This window comes from Orbicella faveolata, unplaced genomic scaffold (genome assembly GCF_042242905.1).
Source record: "Orbicella faveolata isolate gen_17 unplaced genomic scaffold, um_ofav_v1 contig_34, whole genome shotgun sequence".
NCBI classification, from domain to species: domain Eukaryota; kingdom Metazoa; phylum Cnidaria; class Anthozoa; order Scleractinia; family Merulinidae; genus Orbicella; species Orbicella faveolata.
The window spans coordinates 31,709,036-31,721,254 of NW_028301563.1; the positions used below are offsets into that span (position 1 = coordinate 31,709,036).

At 39.7% G+C, this 12,219-nt stretch overlaps 1 protein-coding gene across 1 annotated transcript in view; it reads right to left on the reverse strand.

Annotated features, from left to right (window-relative positions):
• The window catches only part of LOC110066283 (uncharacterized), a 120,241-nt gene that overhangs the window by 19,203 nt on the left and 88,819 nt on the right, over window positions 1-12,219 (reverse strand). The gene's annotated exons all lie outside the window — the stretch shown is intronic.

Below are 12,219 nucleotides of genomic sequence, written 5' to 3' on the forward strand. Positions count from 1 at the left end.
TTGGCCTTTTGACTGTGCAAGATTTTTTTTTTCCAACTGCAACCCTTTGCACGAATTTTTTTAAATCTGCTTTCTACCATATTCGCCTGCGCGTGGCGCATTTGCTCTGGGCCTCTATGCGATGATTTTCCCTCGCTTGGTGGGACGGTCCAGAGAAAGCACTCCAAAGCGTTGACGTTGATGCCTGCGCCAAGGCCTTTGAGGGATTCTTTGCAACTAAACGCTAGCTCTGACACAGTTCTCCATACAGCAGCCGTTCGAGCAGTCGTCTGTCTGGCATTCAGACAACATGGCCAGCCCATTTCGCCTGTGCTTTCTGTAAGAGGTTGTGTGCACAGGATGCTGGTCCGTTACAGGACCTCCGTGTCTAGAATTTTATCTAGCCACCTGATGTGGAGAAGTCTAAGAAGACAGCTCAAGCCGGGAAAGTTGTTAAGCTCTTTGTAGTTTGCCCTCCCAAATTTGGTTCAAAGGGTTAATGAGGAGGGTGAATAGGTTTTCGGATCGACGGAGTTGGCCTTAAAAAGCGCATGGATTGTGGATTTTTGCGGTAAATCGGGCGGATTCGTAGCCTGCGAACGCAGACGTATTTCCGGCTGTCGGACAGCCCCTCGGGTCGGTAGTGCCCTCCGCTCCAAAATGTCAGTCCAAAAAGAAGACTGACCTATTTAAATTTGAGAAATAATCAAAATGTATGAGTTGTGATTAGTTGAGATAGAAGAGTTGACAAAAGTATGAGACTCAAAACAAACACTCTGGCTTTATATAAATGGGATCCAGTGACAGAACACTGGAAAATTTATCGCACCTTGGCTGAGTTATAATTAACTGGTTTGATACCAAAATGCAACCCTTCTTCTCCATGAATTTATTTTCTTTGGGTTCCTCTTTGCAAGAATTTTTTCCTGCCATTATCCCTTGCTCTCATTTTCTCTGGGTTTCTCCGTACTCCCTAACCCCGACACCATCACTTTTCTAATGATCCGTTCCTTATACGAATATTCAACACTGTAATATTATTGTGATTTTAATCTTATTTCTTTATATGATTCAACTCGATAATGACGACTTTTGTTTAAACCTACCGAAGATCAACAACTTCAACAGGTTTATTCCAGTATTGACATTTCTATGCACGGTTTTAACCGATTCGTAATAAACAGAATAAATAACAAGCAACCTAATATTAGCGTTAAGGAAATTTTCCAAAAATAATTCAGCTCAAATTCAACTCGAATTCAGTAAGGCCCTCAATAAGAGACTGACAGAAAACTAGACCTGTCTATATATTCTCTCTTTCTTGATCACTCGAAAAGAAAGAATCGAACTAGAAAGATGCGTGACTGAGAGTGTTAATTACATGTATTAAGTGAATACTTCTTTGCCATTGAGAAACCAGAGAAACTGATAAACCAGCAGTAGTTTTCTGTCCAAATCGCAGATTGTCGCCAAGATTTTGGTTGGTCCCTTCTGCGCTCCAACTCAGCTCCCTCTACCCCCGCTAACCATTAGGTATCTCCCACTGAGCTTTTTGTTCGTCTCTTACTTCTCTTGTACAACTGTCAAGGCTGCGAACAGTGTCCCAGGCTATTACAACTGCCACGCAACCTAACCAGCATAAACTAAACTACCTGACTGTTTTGTTTGTTTTTGCCACAGGAATCTTTTTCCAAGGTCCAAAAGAACGCGAAAAAAATTCCTCGAGCACCCAGGATATCACTTGATCGGGCTCCCTGCATATAAAAGTGACCCGGCAGATTTTCCAAAAAACCCATCAGAAGACCCATCAAAAGGAAGGAAGGAAGGAATTCCTTTGTGTAATAATACGCTACCCGCCTCTCGTTTATTCTGTTAGAGGTACGAAGATCTTACCTTGTGGGCGTGGCTTGAAATTGTTTTCTCCCCTGAGAGGTACCAATTCTAAAACAACACACTATCTCCTGTCATATTATGTTGGTTACACAGCCCGACACCTTCATTAACGCATTGCCGAACATAAGCATTCGGCTACCGGCAAACACCTTTTAGAAGTGCACGGTGACAAAAATCTTCTTAATGAGGCCCAATTTCGTGTTCTCAAGAAGTGCCACGGGAAATTTGACTGCCTTGTGTACGAAATGCTATTCATCAAAGAACTGAGGCCTAGCTTTAACACTCAGAATGACTCCATCAGTGCTAAACTCTGTTTAGCTTTTAGCATATTTTTATGTTACTTTTCTTTTTAATGAACTATTTTTCTTTTCAATGAACTACTTTTCTTTTATTTATAGAATATTCATACTCTTTTTTTTTTACTTGATAATGACGTCCGAGAACGTTGAAACGTCGTGTATTTTTTAACCGTTTTAAAAATTTCTTAAATGTTTTTAAGAAAAGGTTTTTCGCACTTTTTTTATAGCTAAGTGTTTCAAAAAGTCGCTTCTTTTTCATATATTTGTGTTTGGCCAAACACCCTAACAGGTACAACAAAAGCTCCTGCAGTGGACCTTTTGAGTTTTAACATCCTTCGAGGTACCAGAACTGCTTTTTTAATCCCTAAAAGGTACGACGAGCACCCCCGTCCTTTCTACGTGGAAGTCCCCCCCCCCGGGAATCAAACAAAATCAAACACCGTTTGTTGACCAAACATGTTGATGTTATACTGGGTGACCACACGGTATCAAACATCACCGTCCAAACGAATGTTTTACAGTGTTTGATCAAATGTTTGTCGACTTTTAATTTTAATAAAGATGGTGAATTTTTAAGCTCGGTAATGAAATGTGAAGGTGAATTAATCAACATGGCACGAGCGTGGGAAAAAGAAAAATTCTGAGTCCTCGACAGGAATCGAACCCATGACCTCCCGAACACCGGGCGGGCGCTCTATCCACTGAGCTACGAGAACTCATGGAGAGCAAGGGTATTTAACTGAGTTCATGTATGATAGGTGTCCTGCATACTGCTAGGATCAACGCTATCGAATTCATCGTGAGTAGTGATAAGTTAATAAAGATGGTGAATTTTAAGCTCGGTAATGAAATGTGAAGGTGAAGGTGAATCAATCAACATGACACGAGCGTGGGTATTTGGCCAAACAAAAATATATGAAAAAGAAGCGACTTTTAAAACATTTAGCTATAAAAAACTGCGAAAAAACGTTTCTTAAAAACATTTAAGAAATTTTTAAAACGGTCAAAAATTCTGACTACTCAGAATTTTTCTTTGTCCCACTCACGATGAATTCGATAGCGTTGATCCTAGAAGTGTGTAGGACACCTATCATATATGAACTCAGTTAATTGACCTTGTTCTCCATGAGTTCTCGTAGCTCAGTGGATAGAGCGCCCGCCCGGTGTTCGGGAGGTCATGGGTTCGATTCCTGTTTGGGACTCAGAATTTTTCTTTGTCCCACGCTCGTGCCATGTTGATTAATTCACCTTGACTTTTAATTTTATTAAACACCATCAAACAAGGTGTCCAAATTAAGGAGGTGGAATTCTCCGGTTTTCTCCTTCATTTCTCCTGTGTATTTCCCTGTATTTCTCTGGGACCCTCTGGTCTTCTATCTAAAGTGACGGTACTTTGAAAAGGGAGGAAAAGTTTCAGCGGACAAGTTAGCAGTTTGCCAGGGCACACAATTTTGGGCGCAAAAATTTGAACCTGTTGTTCATTTAAGTTCTGATTTTAAAAAGCAAACCAAATGTTAGTTTTTGAAATTCGGAGAGGGTCTTAGGTCTTAAGATTAGGAGGGGGTCTTAGATCTTAGGTCTTAGTTTTTGAGACACCCTTCGCGATTTAGATAGAAGTCCTACACTCCCTTAAGTTTGAAACGAAGATTCAATAATACCTACTGGAGAAATCAAAGTACGTGGCTATGAGCCACTCAACTTGGAAAATGGATCGTCTGTAAACAGTGACAATTTTTATGCCACTGACTTGAGGCTTTAAAAAGCCCACTGGTAACGGTAAGAGAATACACGAGGAGATGTAACACCGTTGAAAACATTCATGAAGTTATTCAGAGGTGATCCTCGTCCGAAATATAAAGAAAGTACGGTTTCCTGCCCAATCAGCAAAGCAAGTATAACCGGATTCTCATTTTCATTCCTATTGTTTTTCGTTCTTTACTTTCCCAGGCGATATCAGTGATTTTTTTTTTCTTTCTTTGTTACCTTTTGAGAGATCTTAAAAATACTGAAAAAAAATATACAACGTAGAGTCATAATACCACAAGGTTAGCACCACGTCTCGTCCGCTCAACGAAGTTAAGCCCTGTTCGGCGGGGTTCCTACTTGGATGGGTTACCAAATACGAATATCCTGTGTTGTAATAACTTCTATTTTTTTTTCTTTTATTTTGTCCTTCCCTTTCCAAGGCGATATTAGTAACTCTCCCAGTCGAGAGTATTTATCAACTAATTTTGTTCAAATCATTTCGCCATGTCAGTACTCATCTTTCAAGTAGCCTAAGTATCAGGCTTTTCTTACTCGCGCGGTAGGAGGAGGAAGCGCCCGGCAAAGAAAAGCCTGACACAAGGGTCTTTATTGCTCCACCGCCTTTAATCTTTAATCTTTAATAAGTATACTCCTGAAACAGTGGAACTATACTAGGAGTTGAGAATAACATAATAAAAGCACGTAATAAATAATTACAATATGTATATATACAGTAAAAATTATAAGTTAGTAAAAGATAAAATAAAATAGATTAAGTATAATCTCGTCGAGATAAGTTAGGAGGTCTGAATATACATTATACAAAAGATTTAATGGCTGCAAGAGCAGTAGTCTTAAAATTATTTATATTAAGACCTCATAACGTAACAAGCGTCATTGTAGGTATTAATCGATCAGAAACATTTCTGGCTGTCATGTTTACTTTGCATGCATCACAGAACATTAAGCTTAAATTAATTAAAGAAGGCATTTATATCGTAAACGCAAGGGTGAAAAATTCGTACCATGTTTGTACACTGTACACTTTATCAGCTATTAAAAACTCTGCCGGCTAGAAGCTTCCAGATTTAAAAGATTCTCTCCACTTCTCTGATAGTCACTGTTCGGTGTTTCCAAACCATACTATTTCGATCTCCACGTCAGATTTGAGATTTTCATCTTGGAGGCGGCGTGGCCTAGTAGTTAGGGCGCTGGATTTGTAATCCGGAGATCGCGGGTTCAAATCCTCCTCCCTGCCACTAGCTGGATTTGTGATTGGCAGTCCCAGATTCAACTCCTCCACGCTTTGTAAATAGCCAACTGGTCAGCCACCCACCAGTTTGGATTTTTAACAAGTTTCTGTTAATTTACAGTATTTGTTTGCTTATTTCAGTGTCCACAATTAGTACAGCAGTGCTAAGCACTTCGACACTTAAATAAAGTGATTTATTTTATTGATTTTTTCACATGTCATATCTTCAAGTAAAGCTGATTTCGCACCATTTGTATTTAGCCTCTTCACTTGTTGCTTTCGTATTAACTCCAGCGGACTGACAACCAGCACTGAATGCGTCTTTCTTGTTCCGTTCTTATTAAGCCAAATACTGTGATAACACTATCTGGAGCAGCTGGTAAATGAGGCTCTTTCCCTAGCCAGTTGGTCGGAGAGGCCATTAGAAAAGTTCTCGTGATATATTCCTTTGTAGTTTTTGTAGTTTTTGCGGCAATCGAGTACGGTTAAAACCTGTATAAGTGGACACCTTCGGGAAATGGGCTATTGATATAATTAGCTTCTATATATAAAAACGTTCGTGCGAAAATCTATTCAATGTAGATCATTTCTGCGGTAATATATTTAGTACTTGCGTCAGAAATTCAAAGAATAACTAACTTGACACGGTGCAATCGACTGTAAAACGGCCTTGGACAGCGCGATGTACGGAACCCGGGGGGACTCCTATATGAAAAGATCAAGGATGCTCGTCGTCTCGGGTACAAATCAAGGATTCTGGTCTCACTTAAGGTGTTGATGACGAAACGTCACCATTCTTAGCTGTCAAAGTATACTTTAGGCTGCATTCGGAGAAATAATAATAATAAAAGAAACGCTCTCTTTTGTTTTCCGCTGATCTCTCGAGTACACGAGTCGCCTACAAGTGCGCACGGGATCCTTTCTTGAACAGTGGCTAGTAATCGAACTCGTTCCGTTTTAACTGGTATCTTTTAGGGTCTAATGAAGCTCGAGTAACGCCCGCATTAGTCTTCTTTAGGAGTTAAATTCAAATTTTCCCACGAGCATCCGTAATCTTCTCATATGGGAATTCACCCCGGGGTTCCAAATGTCTAACAGGAATTGACCCACTAAGGAGTGAAGAAGTGATGGAGTGAAATCGTCCCACCACTACAACTTGGAAAATTTTCTAAGTTAAAAATGACCGGACGAGAGATGAACCGCCTACCTATAGCGGTACACAGAGGCCCTTTGGGCTGCCTCGTGTCATTAGCGTCGGCGAATGAATGTGGCGGAAATGTTGTTTAACTCTTATAATTATTCCTTCGAGATAGGAAAGATCTCAACTCGTATCACAATGTAAAGGAGGGGCCGTATTAAGCTCATATCAAAACAGGATTCAATAAAAAACTGGCGACCTTCAACGCTTTTGAATTGCGACTATAGCAAGCCTCGCATTAAAACTTTTCCCCCGTACTTATCTCCAACGACCAAACCGGCTTCATTAGTGACAGATTTATCGGAGAAAATTTTCGTTTAATAAATAGCGTTATCAAATATACAACAGCAAAAAATATGCGAGCAGGTTTGTGTCTGTTCGCTAAAGCAATCAAAATAATGCTATTTTCCAGTGAGTTTTTGTTACGGTTCTTTTGGGGAGTAATCATATAAGAGGTCAAGCAAAAAGAAAAACAACAACAACAAAAAAAACAATCGCTCAACTGCAACGAATCATATACACTTTACTGTTTTTAGTTTTCTTATTCATACATTTCAGTGAAGAGTGTAAAGCCGAGCACAGGAGAATATATGGAGGTTGGCTGGAATCCAACCTTGTCCTTGGATTAAAAAAGAGAATATTTTGACAATTGCTAAGAAATTAATGTTGTACTCGTTGCTAAAAACTGGGATACAACTGCGTGTTGTTTCTAGGAAATAAAAGTGGTCAAACAGTTAGAATTTCTGTTAACTTTCTTGTGTGTGGGGGAAGATATACCTCTTTTTTCAAGGGAAACAATAACTTTATTTGCAATAACACAAGGGAAACAATACTTACAATACAATTACGAACAGTACACTCTTTGGACTACTTACATCACTACTATTTACATCATATTGCTCTAAGCATTTACACTACTTAAATTACAAAATCTACACGACTTACTGTACACTACAGTGGAATCCCGTTTTCTCGAACCTCCAAGAGAAACGAAAATTAGTTCGAAAAATCGGACAGTTCGAGAAATCGGGGGTAAAATTACAGTGTTCGAATGAGGAGGGGAAACGACTTTTGGTTCGAGTTAACGGGAGGTTAGAAAAATTGAGGGTTCGAAAAATTGGGATTCCACTGTACTAAGAAATACAGTAACGACCAGGGGCAAAGAAAAATAAAGGAGAAAAATAGATAATTATCATTACAGCTTTAGGTTGCACGATAGGAACATCAAAAACAGACCAAAGGCATGTGGCACATTTCAGATAAAATTAGCTGTACACCTGACAGGAGATTAGAGATAGATTAATGGGTAAGAGATAAATACAGATAGGTACAGAGAATATAATCTAAAATATTTATTAAATCCTCATGTATCCTGCAAGAGGTTTCCATTTCTTTGTGTCTCCACTTTTTATTTCTATTTCATATTGTGATTTTAGTGTGCATTTGAAATGCGTAAGATTCGGATGATCTTCTTTTGTTTTAGCGAGCCATATGTGCTATCGTGCTAAGAGAAAACAGTAGGTGATAAGAAGCCCAAATTGAGAGATATCTGGCCTCAGACCCAAAGCAGTAATATTTGTCAGAGTACAATCTCTAGAATGTAAATTTAAGTTTTTCAGCCATTCAGTAACTTTATTCCAAAAGTTCCAATGTTTGGCGGCATGACCAAAAAGGATGAATTAATGACTTAGGAGAGGTGTGACAAAAACTGCAATTTTCATCACCCTGTAGACCGATTCTAAATAACAAGTTATTGGTTGGTACATGTCTATGCAAGAATTTAAACTGAAACTCTATCAGCTTAGTGCTCTTGGTGCATTTTTTAGTCAAAAGCTAGGCAGCAGTCCAATTTATGTTGTCATTTATTGGTAGGCTACAATCCTCTAGTCACTTCTTTTGACTTGACTCTGGGGTTAAACTCTACTAATCAGTTTTTTTATATACTGATGTAGTTGCTTTTTGGACTTGTAAAATTCTTGTTGTAAGTGGCTCATATTCGTAGTTAGTATTCTGTAAATCTTGAAACATGATTAGAATCAGTCCGGAGAGACTTTACAGCCGATATTAATCCGTAGAAGCTGAGAGGGCTAGGGTCTATTTCATACTTACCGCTGAAATCATTTATCGAAAGAAAGGTGTTTTCCGGTCCTAAAAGATGTTTCACCTGAGTTATTCCCTTTTTAAACCAATTTTTTTTAAAGAAACTGTCTTGTTGGCTATCTTTATTAGGGAGTTACGCCAAAGTTGTTGATTCAGAAAGTGATCTCTCGATGTTATTTCAGGTTCAAAGTTAACTTCTGACCAGATTCCTAATAGTTCTTTTAAAAAGGCGTCCGAAGTTGTTATTATTATCTTTCCATCTCACAGGTGATATTACCTTGGCGGAGCTAGAGAGCAGCCGTTTGGACGTGTTTGACGAGATATGCTTAAAGATTGATAATGGAAGATTGTGGTTCAGACGCGACTACGAACGGTTAGCTTCTAAGTTTAAGAAAATTCCTCTCGAAGTACGCAACTCTTTACGAGATCAGCTCGGTGTTGAAGGCGGGAGTCCCTCTAAGATGCTGATGACTCAATTGCAAACAAGATATCCAGAGCTTACTCTGCGGCAATTTGCTGAGAAACTAAAAGAAATCGGGCGAAACGACATTGTACAGTTGCTTGTGACACGTTCAGCACAAGACCTCTCACCGACCCAGTAATGCTGAGTAATCTCCGGACTACAGCAGTGCTGTAAGATGATCAGCTAAACTACGAAAGACAAAGGAGACAAAAGAGACAGAAGAGACAGAGGAGACAGAGGAGATAGAGGAGATAGAGGAGACAGAGGCTGGTCTCAGTGTAAAATGTTAGCGGAAGACCAACTAACTCTCAGTCGAATGAATAACATGGTGTCATTTTCAAATTGTTGGCAATTTTCGAGAGTGTCGAAGGTAAGTCTTGTTGAACCCTAGGGCTACCCTAGCTGCCTTGTAAACGCCCTTCTAGGGATAACTTCCCTACCCTGCTCAAGCCAAACAACTGGGCTGAACCAGGGCTGCATTTGACATTGCAACTTGTTGTTGTTGCCTGGCAATAATACGTAACATAACGGCATTCGGTAACACTTGTAAACAGCAGTCCAGACAGGAGAATCGACTTACCAAGCAGAGCTATTCCCTTGTCGGCCATTTTGTTTGCCATTATGTTGTCCAGGGTGGTAGGGTAACCCTACCTGTGAAATTTTGCTTTTAAACCCAGGCAGTCTTTGACCCTCCTGCTAGGGTAACCCTTCCTCCCTGTAAACGGGGCCTATAAAGGATGGATTGAAGCTCAGCAGGAGTCGAAAACGCAAGCATGAAGACACACCCAAAAAAGAACTCATCATTACAGCTTATGGATACTCCAAAAAACCAAACCAAACAAAAGGAAAAAGAAACAAGCATAAAAAAAAAACCAAATATTGAATAAAATAAAGATTAAGCTAAATTTATACCAATTTATTATTTATAACAATTTGCACAATTTATGAATTATTATTAATGAAGTAACCCTTTAATTAATCAACCGATCAATCGATAAAGTATTTTCATAAAGTTTAGGAGAAAGGAATATTGTGTCAAGTTGATTTATTTAAAAGTATTGCTACTTTTACAAATGTCACGGGTAGTGTATATTTTGCCGAAGACAATTATATATTGATAAGCATTTGGAATGAATTCAGTCAGCTTGCTTGCTTTCTTGCTGATTGTGACAAGCTTCAGTTGCAGGGATTATAAAAAGGCATAAAATTCAATAAAAAACTTTATATTCTAAGACGCTTTTCCACTGAGATGAAATTTTTTTTGTGATGAGTTGATCAAAAAATGACACTAAGAAATACACATAGATTGTAATTTGAAAGGAAATATATAATATTGGCAGAGTAAAGATTAAGGTTAAAATTGATTAGCTGTAGATTAAAATAAAGGATACTCAGATTCTTTTTTGCATTTCTTTTTCCGCTGGAGGATAAATAAATAAACAAAAAAATATATATATCGTCTTGTCTTTTTTGATGAATGGGAGTACAAAAGAAGCTCTGTAGACAATTTGATCTTACCCGTTTTTCGATAAGCAATCGTCGATACCAAGGAGTCTGCACAGTTACCCCATCAACCTCCTTGTAGTTTTTTGATATCTTAAGCTTTTTGATTTTTTGTTTTATCGTTAGCTCACTTCGTAAGAGCGTCAAACTGCGTGGCGGAATGTCGTGGGTTCAACACCCAGACCGGACCACAAACCAGGGTCTTAGAATAAGTGGTAAGATCATGCTACCCGTGTGCTTAACATCTGCTTCAGTTCAGATGGTTGCACCATTGGGTTGTGACTTCAACCCGTTGACCTTGTCTTCGTCCCCTTCACAAGAAAAACCTTGGTTGGGAGATAAGAGAATCCACGCACTTACCAGGGCGTGCTTCCCTGTGATGAAATCCTGGTTTTCACTTAAAATTCAAGCAGCCTTTTACATGACGATTGCAAACCCGTCTCGGGGGGGGCGAAGGTAAGGTGGGGGCCGAGACAATTCGGGTGGGCGAGTTCTCTCGCCTCGGCAGGTATAGAGTATCTCTGGCAGGCGAGACAACTTTTCTTCACATAAACATTCTGGCGCGCCTAACCGGGACAACTCTGGGCGTGGCGAGTGTCACTAAATGCCTAGATTGAGTGTTAAAAAAGCAGAAATTTGTATCAGAAAAGTCAAAATTAACTCGCCAAATCCCACTGTGATCGAATGACCGAGGGAAACTCAAAGAAAGAGGGAAATTTGCACATTTGATTGTTCATCAAGGGTTATGAATGATGCAGTCAAGTTTGACGGCCTGTAGGGAAACTGTTTTCACATATAAACGCTCGATAAAGTTGCCTCGTGGCGAGGGTTGTCTCGGGGACATACACGAGACCATATAAATGGGGCCTAAGTCTTCTGAGTGGCAGAATAATGCATTTAAAATAGCAAGCGAGGCATGCAACAGTCACAAACTTCCAGCACTTTAAAAGCAATGTTTTCACTGTACAGGTGTAAGATTTTATCATCGAGCCTTTAAATTCAATATCCAATCCGACTTTCGGCACAACAAATTTACTCCACTGCTGACACCTTGTGATAAGCCAGGAATCCAATCATTTTCCTTCAGCGAGATTCAACTAACGCTGTGTAAACAGTGTGCAATCATTCAAGAAATTCACAATTGCAGCAACTTTTTGGTGCTGAAAACGCTGTAGTCAATGCACTCAGAGCACATTGGCCTGTAATAGTTCTGTGTTTCGTTGGACGATATGTTTGTTTTTAAGTCTCGGGTCCTGTCCTCACTAATGCGTTTTCTATATCGTGAAAACGCACATTTCATCGGTTTCCGACAAACACCAAGCATCGTCTTCAACGAAAACGCAGTCCACAGTCAGGAGACAGTTAAAAACTGATCCTTATTTTTTAAGGGAACAGCGCAAAACAGAGGCCTTGGAAAACTCTGACGTCATTCACATGCACGTACGTGCACATTCGCTACAAGAGATAATCTCTGGTTCGCAGGTAACGGTTGTATGGCCAAAATGCTGTAGAAATATCGTCCACATACATCCAACACGGAGTTTGCCGTTAACAACACGAAGTCGAGCTGCGTAACATTCGTAACAAGTGGTATTATATTATCCTTTGCTTTGCTCATATAATTTTACAGCGAAAACGTGGGGGGAGGGCTAGCACCCCCCCCCCGCCGCGCAGAGCACCTCCGTCCGCGCTGTGGAGATGGGATTTGGCCGAGATGGCGGGCCTCCCAGAAGATTTTTGGTTGGCCATAAATTTCAAAGGACAAAAGAACCTGACTGTTTGTTTT